The following is a 13424-nucleotide window of genomic DNA, read 5'->3' on the forward strand; positions in this document are numbered from 1 at the left end:
TCAGATCTCAGCATTCTTAATGGCTAAGATTATAGCCATAAGTCATTTTTTGATAACTTAATCTGGCTAATATGTTAGAATTTTTTGGCACAGAATAAGTGTAATAAACAGAGAGGTGTTCAAGAAACAAAGATATGGTTTGGGAAAAAGGAAAGGCAGACAAAAGGAAGAAAAGAAAAATTAAGAGAGAGTGGAATGGAAGCAAGGGAACAAGAGGGATATTACAGGAATTTACTTGATAAATGAACACATTTCTAAGAATTTGTACTGATTCATGTATTACTAACTGCAATTGAAATTATATATTCTCTATACATATCTGAATGAAAGACTTTGTAAAAATTCTATGCTAGTTCAAGTTTCTTTTAAAGTCTAGATTAAAATTAAAATTTTCAATGAAATTAAAATAATTACTTATTTCTAAAATAGATTACTATTAACTATAAACTTTCTACATATCAATTATTACATGATATAGGGAAATTGATGATTATATGCCCAAGGAAAGTATTCTGCTAAATACAAAGTGATTATGATATATTAGTAGTTCAAACAATTGCCATGTTGTTATATATTTAAAATGTATTACTGTAATCAAGTTTGAAAATCACATATAAATTTCTCATTATTATTTACACATAGAGGAATGTTTAGAGGTTTCTTTTTGAACTACCTCATTACATGCATATTTGAATTTTTACAGTACACAAAAGCAAACCTAGATTAATAATTAAAGGATTTTAATTGATGATAATAACTTTGAAAGATGAATACATAGATAGTTGATATATAGATGGAAATAGATGATGGATAGACTGATTGATAGATGGTAGATAACACAGAGGATTCATAGATACATAAAATAGATAATAGATAAAAGATAAAAATCATATCCTAGACAAATAAAAATCTTCAATAATGGGCTTACAGTTGCATTATGTAATCTTCAATAGGAATCTGATCTACATTATCTTATACACAAATTTTAGATAGTTTGTGAACTTTTGCCTATTTCTTTGCAAATATCCATAAAGCATTGCTTGTCAATGTATTTCAGGTGCTTTCCAAACATTAAGGCAATTTAAGGGAAGGAAGTAGCTTTAAACAAGTTGGTCTTAGAAAATTGTAATGACATTTTCTTTGATATTCAAAAATTTTAATTTCTTTGAAGTGTTAAAATGTTTTTATTAATAAAATGATTTTTTAACTTGTTGGGGTCCATCTTCCCCCCTAGATGGAAGGGGCCTGATGCACCTCCCCCAGCTGGGGAATGCGGCCCTTCCATCCTCTCTACATTGGAATCCGGAGAAACCGGTTGGGCAAATAGACCCCCGACTTAGCTGGCAGCCAGCCTGGCGCCTACCAGCCCCGCCCTGGTTTGGCGCGCTCAGAGTGACGTAGCCCCTTGGAGGTCAAGTGACCAGCCCCTTGGAGGTCAAGTGACAGCCTTTTGGCCTATCGGAATCCTGGCCAACCCCCTTCCCCCGGATCATCTCCCCTTGTCCCTCTCTCAATAAAGTTAGTTCGCTCTCAGAAGCTTACTCCGTGGTCTATGTACGTTAGCTCCCAGGGTAGGATAGCGGTCACATTGCCACGCGGTTCGCATGCACGCCAGGACGGAGCCGCCCCTACGTCTCACCCTGACAGACCTGCAGGCCGAGGGTTAGGGGAGAGGACGATACGAGGGTAATAAGAGAGAAAATAAGCATTTGAGCCGGAGCAGAGAAAGCAGACCCAACAGAGTGGCGCCCAGCGTGGGTTGCAGGAATCCACGCGAGAAAGCCCGGCTCCCGACCGGCCCTGATGGAAACAGGTTGGAAATCCTGAGACGCGTGATCCTCCCACCCCAGGTAAGAGGATGGGACAAGTCCAGAGTCGGCGAAACAATTCGCCCCTTAAGATCCTAAAGTTTACCCTCCAAAACGCGGGGATTAATATCTCAGAGCCCTGCGCCATACAAATTTGGGAGGAATTGACCCACAGGGTCCTGTGGCTAACTGGAGCCAACCCACTCTCATGGGAAACTTGGGACCGAGTAGAGCGGGAATTACATACGGCACCATGGGGAGGAAAACTCCCACTGCGAGCCATTAAGACTCTCAAGGCTTGCCTCTCTTGGGACCCGGGCGGGGAGTCCCTGGACTCAGGATAGGACGGCCAGAGGGAATTTTGATCTGGAGCGGGCCCGATGCCCTACTCCGAGAAGCCCTGGGACGAAAGCTCGTTCGGTACCCAGTAATCCGAGCCGCGGCAGTCAGGAAATGAGCAGAGCAGCCGCAGGCTTGCTACCCCTCCCCCATGTGAGACTCAGCTTGACTCTATACATATGCAGATTTCGGCAGCCCTGAGCCGAGGCTTTTCCGCGGTGGCGGCGGCGGCGGCGCCCCACAGCAAAAAAAAAAAAAAAAAAAAAAACTGGCCTGGCCACTTTTAAATTCAGAGGCCTTGAAACTACAGATTTTCATGAGTCCAGGAGGATGGTTCTTGAGAGAGGTGGGCAAACACGCCCTGGGCAAAATATTAACTTTACGGCCTGACTTTCAGATTCCCCACCAACCAAGGCAATAAACAGCCTAAAGACCCTTGCTGGGCAGTCCCCATTGCCAGAGACAGTAATCATGATATTTGGAAAAAAGTTCCGATTCTTAATTGATACAGGAGCAGATCGGAACATATGCATTTAATTGGACAACATTATTATTGGATCAGCAGATGCCCATGTGCTAGATTTGGCCTATAGCAAGGCCCAGACACTCCTTCAAAGAGGAGGGCTGCGTATAGCCAGCGACAAGGTTCAGAAAGTATACCCCTTCAAGATCTTGGGGGCAGAGCTTAAACTAGACTCTGTATGCCCACTCAAGCCCCAGTTATCCTTCCAGGCAACTTATACTCTGGTGGAGATGCAAAGACTGTTAGGTGAAATTAATTGGCTAAGATCCTGGCTTCAACTGCCTACAGAGGAGCTGTTACCGCTCCATGACTCTTTGAAGGGCAAAGCGCCCACTGATGTTATTACAATAACTCCATCACTCCAAACAGCCTTCCAGAAAATCCAATTGGCCTTAAATAAGGCACAGCTGGCACGCTACAAGCCTAAGTGCCCACTTTGCCTTTGGATCCTCCCCGGATCCGAACTCTCTTCAGCTGCAATTATGCAATCAGGCAAGCCCCTTCAGTGGGTGCACGCATCAGTGGGAGGAGCTCCCAGAGTTTATTCCCAGATGGACCAGCTAGCTGACTTGGTAATTAAGGGCAGGGACACTTCCCTGAGACATTATAGAAGAGATCCTGATGTGCTAACTATTCCCTACCGGTTGTCAGATTTTGAATGGGTCAGGAGAAATAATTCACATGTGTCTAGTGCCCTGGAGGGCTTTATGGGTAAGATAGATTGCCACTATGGCACTTCAAGATGGGTGACCTCATTTTCCAGGCTACAATGGACACCCCCTGTGCTTTTCTCTACCAAGCCTCTTGTCAAGGCTGCCAATGTCTTTACAGATGGTGGGCGAGCCGGCTCTGCCGTAGTGGTGCGCTCCACCTCGCCCCCTGCCGGTGGGAAAGATAACACCCATTACTTTGAAGCCGTCACTGGCTCTGCACAGTTTAAAGAGCTGTACGCAGTCGCCTTGGCACTGACCCATGTTAAACAGCCAATGAACTTGTTCTCTGATAGTCTATATGTGGTTAATTTGCTACCCAACCTGGTATGTTCACATATCAAGTTGGATGGAAACCCAATCACTCCTCTGATGATCCAAGTCAGGTCTCTGTTAAAAGAGCAGAGTGAGCCTATTTTTTTACAGCACCTTCGTGGACACCAAGGACTGCCTGTGGACCTGGCACAAGGTAATCGTATGGCTGACCAGCTGGCCACTAATGGAACCATCATAGCTCTGGCCATTGTACAACCTCAAAACCTCCAAATGGCCAAAGGGCTTCATGAGCGTACTCACTTAAATTGGAGAGGGTTACATCAGAGATTTCCTTCAATTCCTATAAAAGACTTAAAAAAGATTATAAGGACTTGCAAATCATGTATGCCTTTCATGCAAGTCCCTCCCTTACAATCTCCAGGTGTAAATTCAAGAGGTTTAAGACCCAATTTAATTTGGCAGACTGATGTGACCCATTACGCCCCCTTTGGAAGGCTAAAATATATATTTATGTCCATTGACACATGCTCCGGTGCATGTTGGGCCTCTCTGCATACCGGTGAAAGAGCACGGCATGCTGAAAGCCACTTCTTACAATGTTTTGCTATCCTAGGACTGCCTTTACAGGTTAAAACAGATAATGGACCTTGTTTCACCAGTAAGCCTTTACAGGCATTTTTCCAAATGTGGAATATTAAACATACCACTGGAATACCCTATAACCCAAAGGGTCAAGCCATAATTGAGAGGCATAATAGGACCCTGAAGAATCAATTATTAAAACAAAAAGGGGGGGGGGGAAGCCCCCAGGACCAGCTTAGGACAGCGATGTTTACATTGAATATTTTAAATTTCTCTAAGGACCAACCTCTGTCGTCTTTCCAGAGACACTGGTCAAGCCAAACACCCTACTTAAAAGTGGAGGCCCGGTGGAAGGATTCTCTGACTGGGGCGTGGCGTGGACCCGACCCAATTATCAGTGCAGGAAGGGGATTTGCCTGCGTCTTCCCTACTGGGGAACCGAATCCAATCTGGATACCAGCTAGAGATGTAAAATATTGTCCAACAGAATGACCACCCAAGGGCACCTGCCCTTGAGGGATGTCTCCCCTTGTTTCCTCTCAGGAAAGCAAAGACCGAGGTGGAATTTTCTAAGGAGAAACAGGAAAGCCTGCCTGCACCAGCGATGGACTTGGACCCAGTGTTGGCCCTGTTTCTTCCCTGGACCCTGCCTGACGCCCTTTGGAGTAACGTTTGCTGTGGCAGCGTGGCCCACAGCCTTGCACAAGGACCAAAGGGAAATTTTGCACGGTTGTCCCTCTCTTTCGCTCCCCCCTTTGCTGCTTATCTCGGGGGTCCCCATTGGAGGGAAATAGGAGCTAATGGACTTGGACACTTTAATGTTTTATTATAAATGTTTATAATAAGTAAGGTATTGGCACCTTGCTGTAATGTTTACTGTGAAGTGTTTACTAACATCAGTTGTTAAGTTACCAGCATCCTGGCTGCCACATCACCAGGACCTGAACCTGCCCCTCTACCTCACCATCGAGGGAAGGAAGAGCCATCTGCGCTGCCTTGAGCGACACCAGACTGGACCAGAATTCCTGTTTTCCGTGGACTGACCCCGATAAGAGACCCTCCATTGCCTTGTGCCTTGTTGTAATTACTCATGTGTTACAATCGCTCATGTGTTACAGTTGCTCATGTTTGCATTTGCCTTGTATTACGATTGCTTATGCTCATGTCTGCTTTATGCTCCCATTTACCTTATGTTTACATTGGGTCTCTTGTTGTAAACGATGGGCCAGAGCTGTCTAGGTACCAAGTGGCCTCTGGCCCTTTAGCCATATAAGAACCCCAAGAGGCTCGTCACTCGAACCCTAGGACCTGCTGCTCAGTAAGGTCCGCCGGCACCGGAAAAAATTATCAGGCTTTCTTTCGAATGCCAATCCTACTCTCCCCAAGGCCTCTCATCGGGCCCGCCAGCCCGGCAGGAAGGTCAGCCTGAAGAGCTAGGGCATTAGCCTGAGACGGGTAAGACTCCCCTTGCGGGGGGGGGCAACCTAAGACATGGCGTGCTCTCGAGTAGGGCGCCTCCTGCTGTTCGAAAAAAAAATATAAAAGAGGCAGATGTTGGGGTCCATCTTCCCCCCTAGATGGAAGGGGCCTGATGCACCTCCCCCAGCTGGGGAATGCGGCCCTTCCATCCTCTCTACATTGGAATCCGGAGAAACCGGTTGGGCAAATAGACCCCTGACTTAGCTGGCAGCCAGCCTGGCGCCTACCAGCCCCGCCCTGGTTTGGCGCGCTCAGAGTGACGTAGCCCCTTGGAGGTCAAGTGACCAGCCCCTTGGAGGTCAAGTGACAGCCTTTTGGCCTATGGGAATCCTGGCCAACCCCCTTCCCCCGGATCATCTCCCCTTGTCCCTCTCTCAATAAAGTTAGTTCGCTTTCAGAAGCTTACTCCGTGGTCTATGTACGTTAGCTCCCAGGGTAGGATAGCAGTCACATTGCCACGCGGGTCCCATGCACGCCAGGACGGAGCCGCCCCTACGTCTCACCCTGACAGACCTGCAGGCCGAGGGTTAGGGGAGAGGACGATACGAGGGTAATAAGAGAGAAAATAAGCATTTGAGCCGGAGCAGAGAAAGCAGACCCAACATTAACTGACTTAAAGCATAAAATTGAACATATTACTTGGTACCATTGATGTTTTGAGACATGAATGCATTGGCTAATGTTTACATCAAGTTAAAGATATCTATTGCCTCAAATCTATACAATTCTGTATGATAAAACATGTAGTATTTTTCTTTCAAATTGTAAATAATTATGATTTAAATTGCCCCACAATATCTAAACACATCAAGACTTGATACCCATTGATCATTATTTCCCTATTCCTCATTATAACTAGATTTTTTAAATAGAATGTTTATTTATTTATTTATTTATTTACTTACTTACTTACTTATTTTTCCTCCAATCCTGGACCTTGGACTCAGGGCCTGAGCACTGTCCCTGGCTTCTTTTTGCTCAAGGCCTAGCACTCTGCGACTTGAGCCACAGCGCCCCTTCTGACCGTTTTCTATATATGTGGTGCTGGGGAGTTGAACCCAGGGCCTTATGCACTCTTGCCAATAGGCCATTATTTTGGATTTTACTAAAATAAAATGGCCAAAACCAGAATAAAGATTTTTTATTTTTACTGATATCTGAAGAGTATGTCAAGTGCTATATTAAGCTTTGGTAAAAACACTGTGCTATTTATGAAGAGAATAAGAAGAAAATTATCTCAAGGAGACTGATATATTTCAAAAAGCTTAGGATTATTTTACTCCAAACTGAAGAGAAATAAAAGAAGCAAAATAAGACAAGATAAAATATTTATGAAATGAATGATCAATAAGGTCTCTTTTGAAATGCGATGGGTACCAGACCATTTCTTTCATCTGTACCTTCTCTAGCCCTCTCAGCCTTCAGAAAATTGACCAAAATAAAGGAAACAATACCTCTCCCCACAAAAAAAAAAAAAAAAAAAAAAAAAAAAACAGAAATTCTTTTAAACCTACAGATGAAGTCTTAAGTGTGGAATAATGTCACTGGTAAACTTACTTGACAGAGGGTTGCTCTACCAGTGTCAATTTTAGCCAGATATCTCTCAGACTTGAAAATCACTTTCATTTGATTATTTTACTCCTTTAAATGAAAAAGTGGCAAAAAAAAAATCCTTGCAGGATGAGAATTTAACTATAAAATTACGAACTGAAATTTAAACTAAAAATTAAAAACAAGGATATGATAAATTTTATTATAGTTATGCTTTCCTTACTGCTTAATTTCTACTTTTTTTTTTGCCAGTCCTGGGCCTTTAACTCAGAGCCTGAGCACTGTCCTTGGCTTCTTTTTGCTCAAGGCTAGCACTCTGCTACTTGAGCCACACCGCCACTTCTGGCCACTTTCTATTTATGTGATGCTGAGGAATCCAACACAGGCCTCAAAGCACTGGTGAGTCATCATTGAACTTAGAGACCGAGGAACCTGAGACCTGGGGGCTTGTGGTTCAATACCAGCCTAAGGAGAAAAAAAGAAAAGGGTAGGTGGGTGATGGTCACTTTTCAAAGATTGTAGTGGTACATTTATCCATAATTAAAACTTCTATCTTCTACAGACTGTGAATCAAATGTTTATCCTGAAATTTTTCTCACCAACTTCCTTAAAAGAGAATTGGGATATGGGACCTTGACATTGTTTATTCCAGCAAAATTCTCTCTAAATCTCAAGCAGCAACTGCTTTGTAATGCTTAAATTACCTGTTTGAAAATGGGAATGTTTTATATAATTTTCCCATTGCTGTTCCAACCTAGGATGTATTCAGCAAACATAGGGTATTTTCATGAAGTTTTTGATCATGGAGAGAGTTCTGTAGTGCCCTAATATAGAACACATACAGTTGGATTAAAGCTAATAAAATAAGTAGATTTTGTGAGAGACTTAAGAAAAATGAATTTATCTTTCATTTGTAAAATAGCTATGAGATCAAAATGAATGCCATAAATGTGCTAGATGGCATCATTGGCCTCTATTTCAATATTGCCTTAATTCTGAGGTGGTGAATAATCTCATGGTGATAAGAGTGTTGCATTATGAACCACATATATTCTTTTCAGACCAAATAGAGACATTCCCTTCATTGTCCTGATTTTGGTAGTTGTATTTATTTATGTATTTATTTTTGTTTTTAAGCATCATAGCTATCACTAATTTGAAATAATAAAGCCTGCTTTTAGTGTGTATAGCAGGTAAGTTTGAACCTTCTTAAGAATCTGGAGTGATTAATGCAATCATTTACTAAACTCTTCAGTTATATGTATCTTCTTGTATTGTTTATGCTTCCATTTCTTTGGCAAGAATACATTTTTTCTCAATTGAGAAAGAATAACTTACATTTATTTCATTGACATTTATATATAACATATTTTTAAGTATTTATTTTTGAGGAAAATCATGTCTTTAATTTGATTGCCTAACATAACGTTTTTTATTTTATTTATAACACAGAATATAATCTAGTGAGACCATTTTCTCAGCCAGTAGATCCACCATTCTACTAGAATAGACCTGGTGGCTTATTTTTCCCCTATTGTTCATTCCATGCTTTATAATTTGTATGAACATATTTGGCTACAGATAATTCTATATCTTACACACATCACTTAAAAGTATATTTAAGTATCTATAAATGAAAATCCTGTCACTGTTCAAGGTATTTTGTTGGTATTTATTATTTATACAGCCTAGTTAGCCACAGAGTTTGAGGAAAAATGTACCTCAGAAATATGCAACAAAATCACAATAGAGCAATTAAGTAAGTCAAATAGATGAAATAGTTGATTTTTGATCATCAAGTGTCCCTGAAAGATTTGCGTATTCCATACAGTATCTATTAATTGTGAAATAGCAGTATGTCTATGGAGACAGTAACTTAGAAATATTTTATTGACAAATAATACTACCAGCCTTCTTAACCTTCAGTACATTGTAGCATTTTTAAAGGAGATGAGTTTTACCTTAAAATGGGTTAGGTGCTTATTGTTACCTTGGTAAACTATAGTCTTTTCTTAAGATAAGAAAACCATGTACTTCACCAAGTTCATGAATCCATTTTACAAATGTAACCTCTATAGTTTGTGATGTCATTGGAAATTGTTTTATGCAGAGTAGAACTCATTTTAGAAATAGTCTCAATCTCCTCAAACCCTGCTGCTCTTTATGTGACAGTCCAAGTCCTTTCCTATTATTTAATAATAGTGACAGAAGACTATTCACACCGCGCATTTCTCATTGTACATATTTTAAGGGCTCTGGATTTTACAAAATGGTAAATTTTAAAAATCAACTTGGTCATCAGTTATGTGAAGCACTAACATGAGAATCTAACTGTTCTTTATAATTTTGAAGCCAAGTACAGATGTCTCTAGCTATGGAAATCTTGGATCTAAAAATCCATATGGTAAATTATTTGATCATACTGTGTTTTGTCTACATTGAAAGCCTGCAGCTCTTTCATTAGTCCTCTTAGCTGTACTTTCTGAACCATGTGCTACCACTTTTCCATCAACACCTGCTGCCTTATCTAGTGCTTTCAAGCTTACAGATATGGCTTCAGTCTGAAAACCTCTGGAGCCATCCAATCACACAGCATTCCAATTTAATAAGTGCTTGAGTAAATTTCAAGTTCGTTTATTGTACTCCCATTGGACTTGGCTCTTGAAACTACTAGTACCCAAAGTGGTACAAAGATCTCATATAATATGGCAATCAGGAGAATGTCTCTATGTAGTCTGGGAAATCTATACATGTACTGAAGGACACAGCACAACTATCTTTGCTTTTATAACATGAAACCTTTTACCTCAGAGACAGTATTCTGTCATAGAATCTTGAAAGAGAAAACCAAGTGAATGAGTTCTGATTTTCCTTCTGTTTCTCTAATGTATCCCCAATTTCTCTGAGCCTTTAGCACAGGGAGGTCAAAATGATTTATACCAACCCTAAACTTTTCTTCAAACTCTTCCTAATCTTGACAAGTAATAAGGTTCACATCTCCTGTTTCCCTCCTTACTCAACAGTGCTTCCTTTGGCTGTGTACCTTTTCTTTCTGGAGCTGTATAATGTGTCTGTTGAAAAGCATGTAGGCAATTAAGAATGCAAGTATATATTGACAATCCTTGGCCAGTCCATAGAAGGAATATTGTTTGTTTTACTTATTTTGATTTTTATTGAATTCATTTTTATAATACTTAAATTGTTGGACAAAGGAGATTCAATTGTAAATGTCAGTTTACGAGTACCTGGCATATCAGTATCACCTCTTTTCAAAATTAAGTGGCTTGATGGTAAGCAGGAAAAACTATAGAATAGAAGGCTTTCCACAGGGCCCACATCCCATCAACTAAATTACATTTCTTCTTCTAAATAGAGGTGATAGGACTTGATATCTTTCTTCTTATAAAGCATAGTCTGTAAGCAACGTAGTCTTCTCAGTATGCAGAAAAATCAGTTCATCCCTTCAATTTACATCTCTTTTCCAGGCAGGATGGCAACCTTACTTTTGGTACTAGGAGTTCGAAACAATTTAGTTGGAAACAATGGAAGAATTGTATATAACAGGATGTATATAAATTCAGCAGAAGGAGGGAAAGCCTTGTTTTTCTTTTATCCGTGACACAGACAACATATATCTGTCTTTAAAACATATAGTTTAAATGAAAAGTAATAAAAGGCAAGAGCAATTAAATACATCCCAAAATAGCCATTCCCATTTAGAAGAACATATACAAACACAGTAATGAAAAGCGTATTGCGTATGTTCCACACAGGATGATGGAGAAATAGAGTAGGGAATGGAAATAAAAGAAGTCAATGAAAAAAAAGTAAATTATGAGTTCTTCATGAGCCACTGATAATAATATCCCAAGAACTTAGAAATACAATGACCTCAACTCTCTTTATTAGTTTCAAAAGTAGCAGTCACTTGTAAAGATAATTATGTGTAATTTCTCATTTCTCAGAATTTGTTAATAAATATTTATGCATGGTCAAAAATGAATCCGGATTTTTTTCCTAGCATATATTACTATACAAGAGAAATTTCTATATCGGTGTATAATGTACTCATCAGCTTCATCCTATTGATAAATAGATTTTTTGAAAGGAGGGCAATAATTCAATATATGGCAATCATCACAGTGGTTTTCCTTGTGAATCTCATTGTTATGAAAAAAAGTATGCACTTATGCAAAAAATAAACCTGTGACTAGGACCCCTGAATTGAAAAACATTATTTCCTTACTCTTTTCTGCACAATTTCCAAACCTTGGAAATGTGCCTAAATCTTTTATTTTATAACTAAGTATTTTTTTCTGCCTTTACTGGAAAATAAACAGAATACATTACCTATCAATTACCTCAGCTCTTCATACATTTTCATTTTCACATTGATATAAACATAGTTATTTGAGATGTATGGATATCCTGCCCATACAGGAATGTGCCTCATTGACCTTAGGGACATACTATTGTCTGTTTTCTTTCCTCAAATAATTTATATAATTCATGACTGGTCTTTTGAAGTAGAGTTTGGACTTAGGAAGCTAGCATGACCAAACAGGATCAAGGGTTGGAAATTGCATCTGGTCATAGTTAAAATATCACAAGTAGCCCTTTAAAGAACCCAGGATGAATTTAATGTTTATAAGAATAGTAGACAACAGCCAGCCTCCCTTGATAGTGAGTTTGAAAGATACTTTCTCTTCAGTTTCTTTTCCTGAGTTTATTAGAGTGAGAAATCAAATCTGGTAAGATGTTCCGGCTTTCAGACCAAGTCACATAAAGGACACCTATTCAAAGCTGGACCTTTGGAAAAAATTTGATCATGCCCTTGGCTTCTAAACCTTAACAGGAAATTGGATTCTCTGCTGTGTCATTGAACTTTCTTCCTTACAAGTACTACTAACATGTTCACTCATTGTGGTTCAGCAAAAAGCTCAAATTGGGAAAGATGGACAGAAATGTCAAATATCAAATGGAAGTCATGGGTACTAGCATAATAAATTAAATTCAAGAGAAGTAATCTTAAGTTTTTAAATATGAATGTGTTTTAACCCTTTCTGATCATGACAGCTCTTAAGATTTAGTGTAGGGAATTTGCAATATTTTCAGATATGTGTTATTCCTTCAAAAATGCCTTAGAACATTGTTCATGTTTTAATATATTCAGCTTTCTCTCCAAAACAATTTGATATGTTTTCTAGATAATGCAAAACATTTTCATTATATCATTCATGTATTCACATATTCTTACTTAAAGTACATGACATTCACAAATGTCACCTATATTTTAGAACAATGCTTCTGAGACTTTCCAGACAGATTAAAATCATATTTATTTAATTGTTTATTCAATTTTAAAGAGATGAGAGTATTTACTCTTTCTGTATTTCTTCTGTTGTAAATCTCTTCTTTTCTTACTACCTTCTCTCTTCTTGGTGACTGTTATTTGAATTTTAATTATTAAATACAATAGAGAACTTATACTAACAAGTTCACATTTTGAAATATGAATGAACACTTAAGATTGAGTTTAACTAATATGTGAAATGAAGTTTGTTGAATTATTCCATCTAGTTCCAAATCGGAAATATGATATTATAAATATGTAAACAAAGCAGAGTTAAACTTAAGGAAAATTTTGTTGTAAAATTTTTAAATTGAAAAATATTATGGAAAATGTTAAAAGAATATATATTAGCATTAGGGCAGAGGTAAGTTTATTGTCTTTTAACATATTTCTATAAGTGAAAGTGTTTTAATCTGAATTTAGGAAGGAAACAATTGTGTCCAATATAAAGTGAAAGTAGCTGAACTCTGGTTTCTTGTAGTTCATAATTCTTTGTTGTTTATAGTTTCAGAAAAAATACTCAGCTGTGCTATTGTATTTGATGCTACAATCATCATAATGTATACACAAATTAATAAAATAGTTCCATGGATTCTTTCAATATTTTTATCTGTTGAATTTTTTTAACAAAGGTGATGTGAACTGACGGCTTAGATTTGCTAGGCAAAGTCTCTACTATTTGATCTATGTTTCCAACCAGTTTTTTTCCTGTTATTATTTTTAAGATATGATCTTACATTTTGGTAAGATAAACCTGAACTGCATTCCTATATGTTCTTCTCAATGTAGCTGGAATGACAGGT

This window comes from Perognathus longimembris, chromosome 12, assembly GCF_023159225.1.
Source record: "Perognathus longimembris pacificus isolate PPM17 chromosome 12, ASM2315922v1, whole genome shotgun sequence".
NCBI lineage: Eukaryota > Metazoa > Chordata > Mammalia > Rodentia > Heteromyidae > Perognathus > Perognathus longimembris.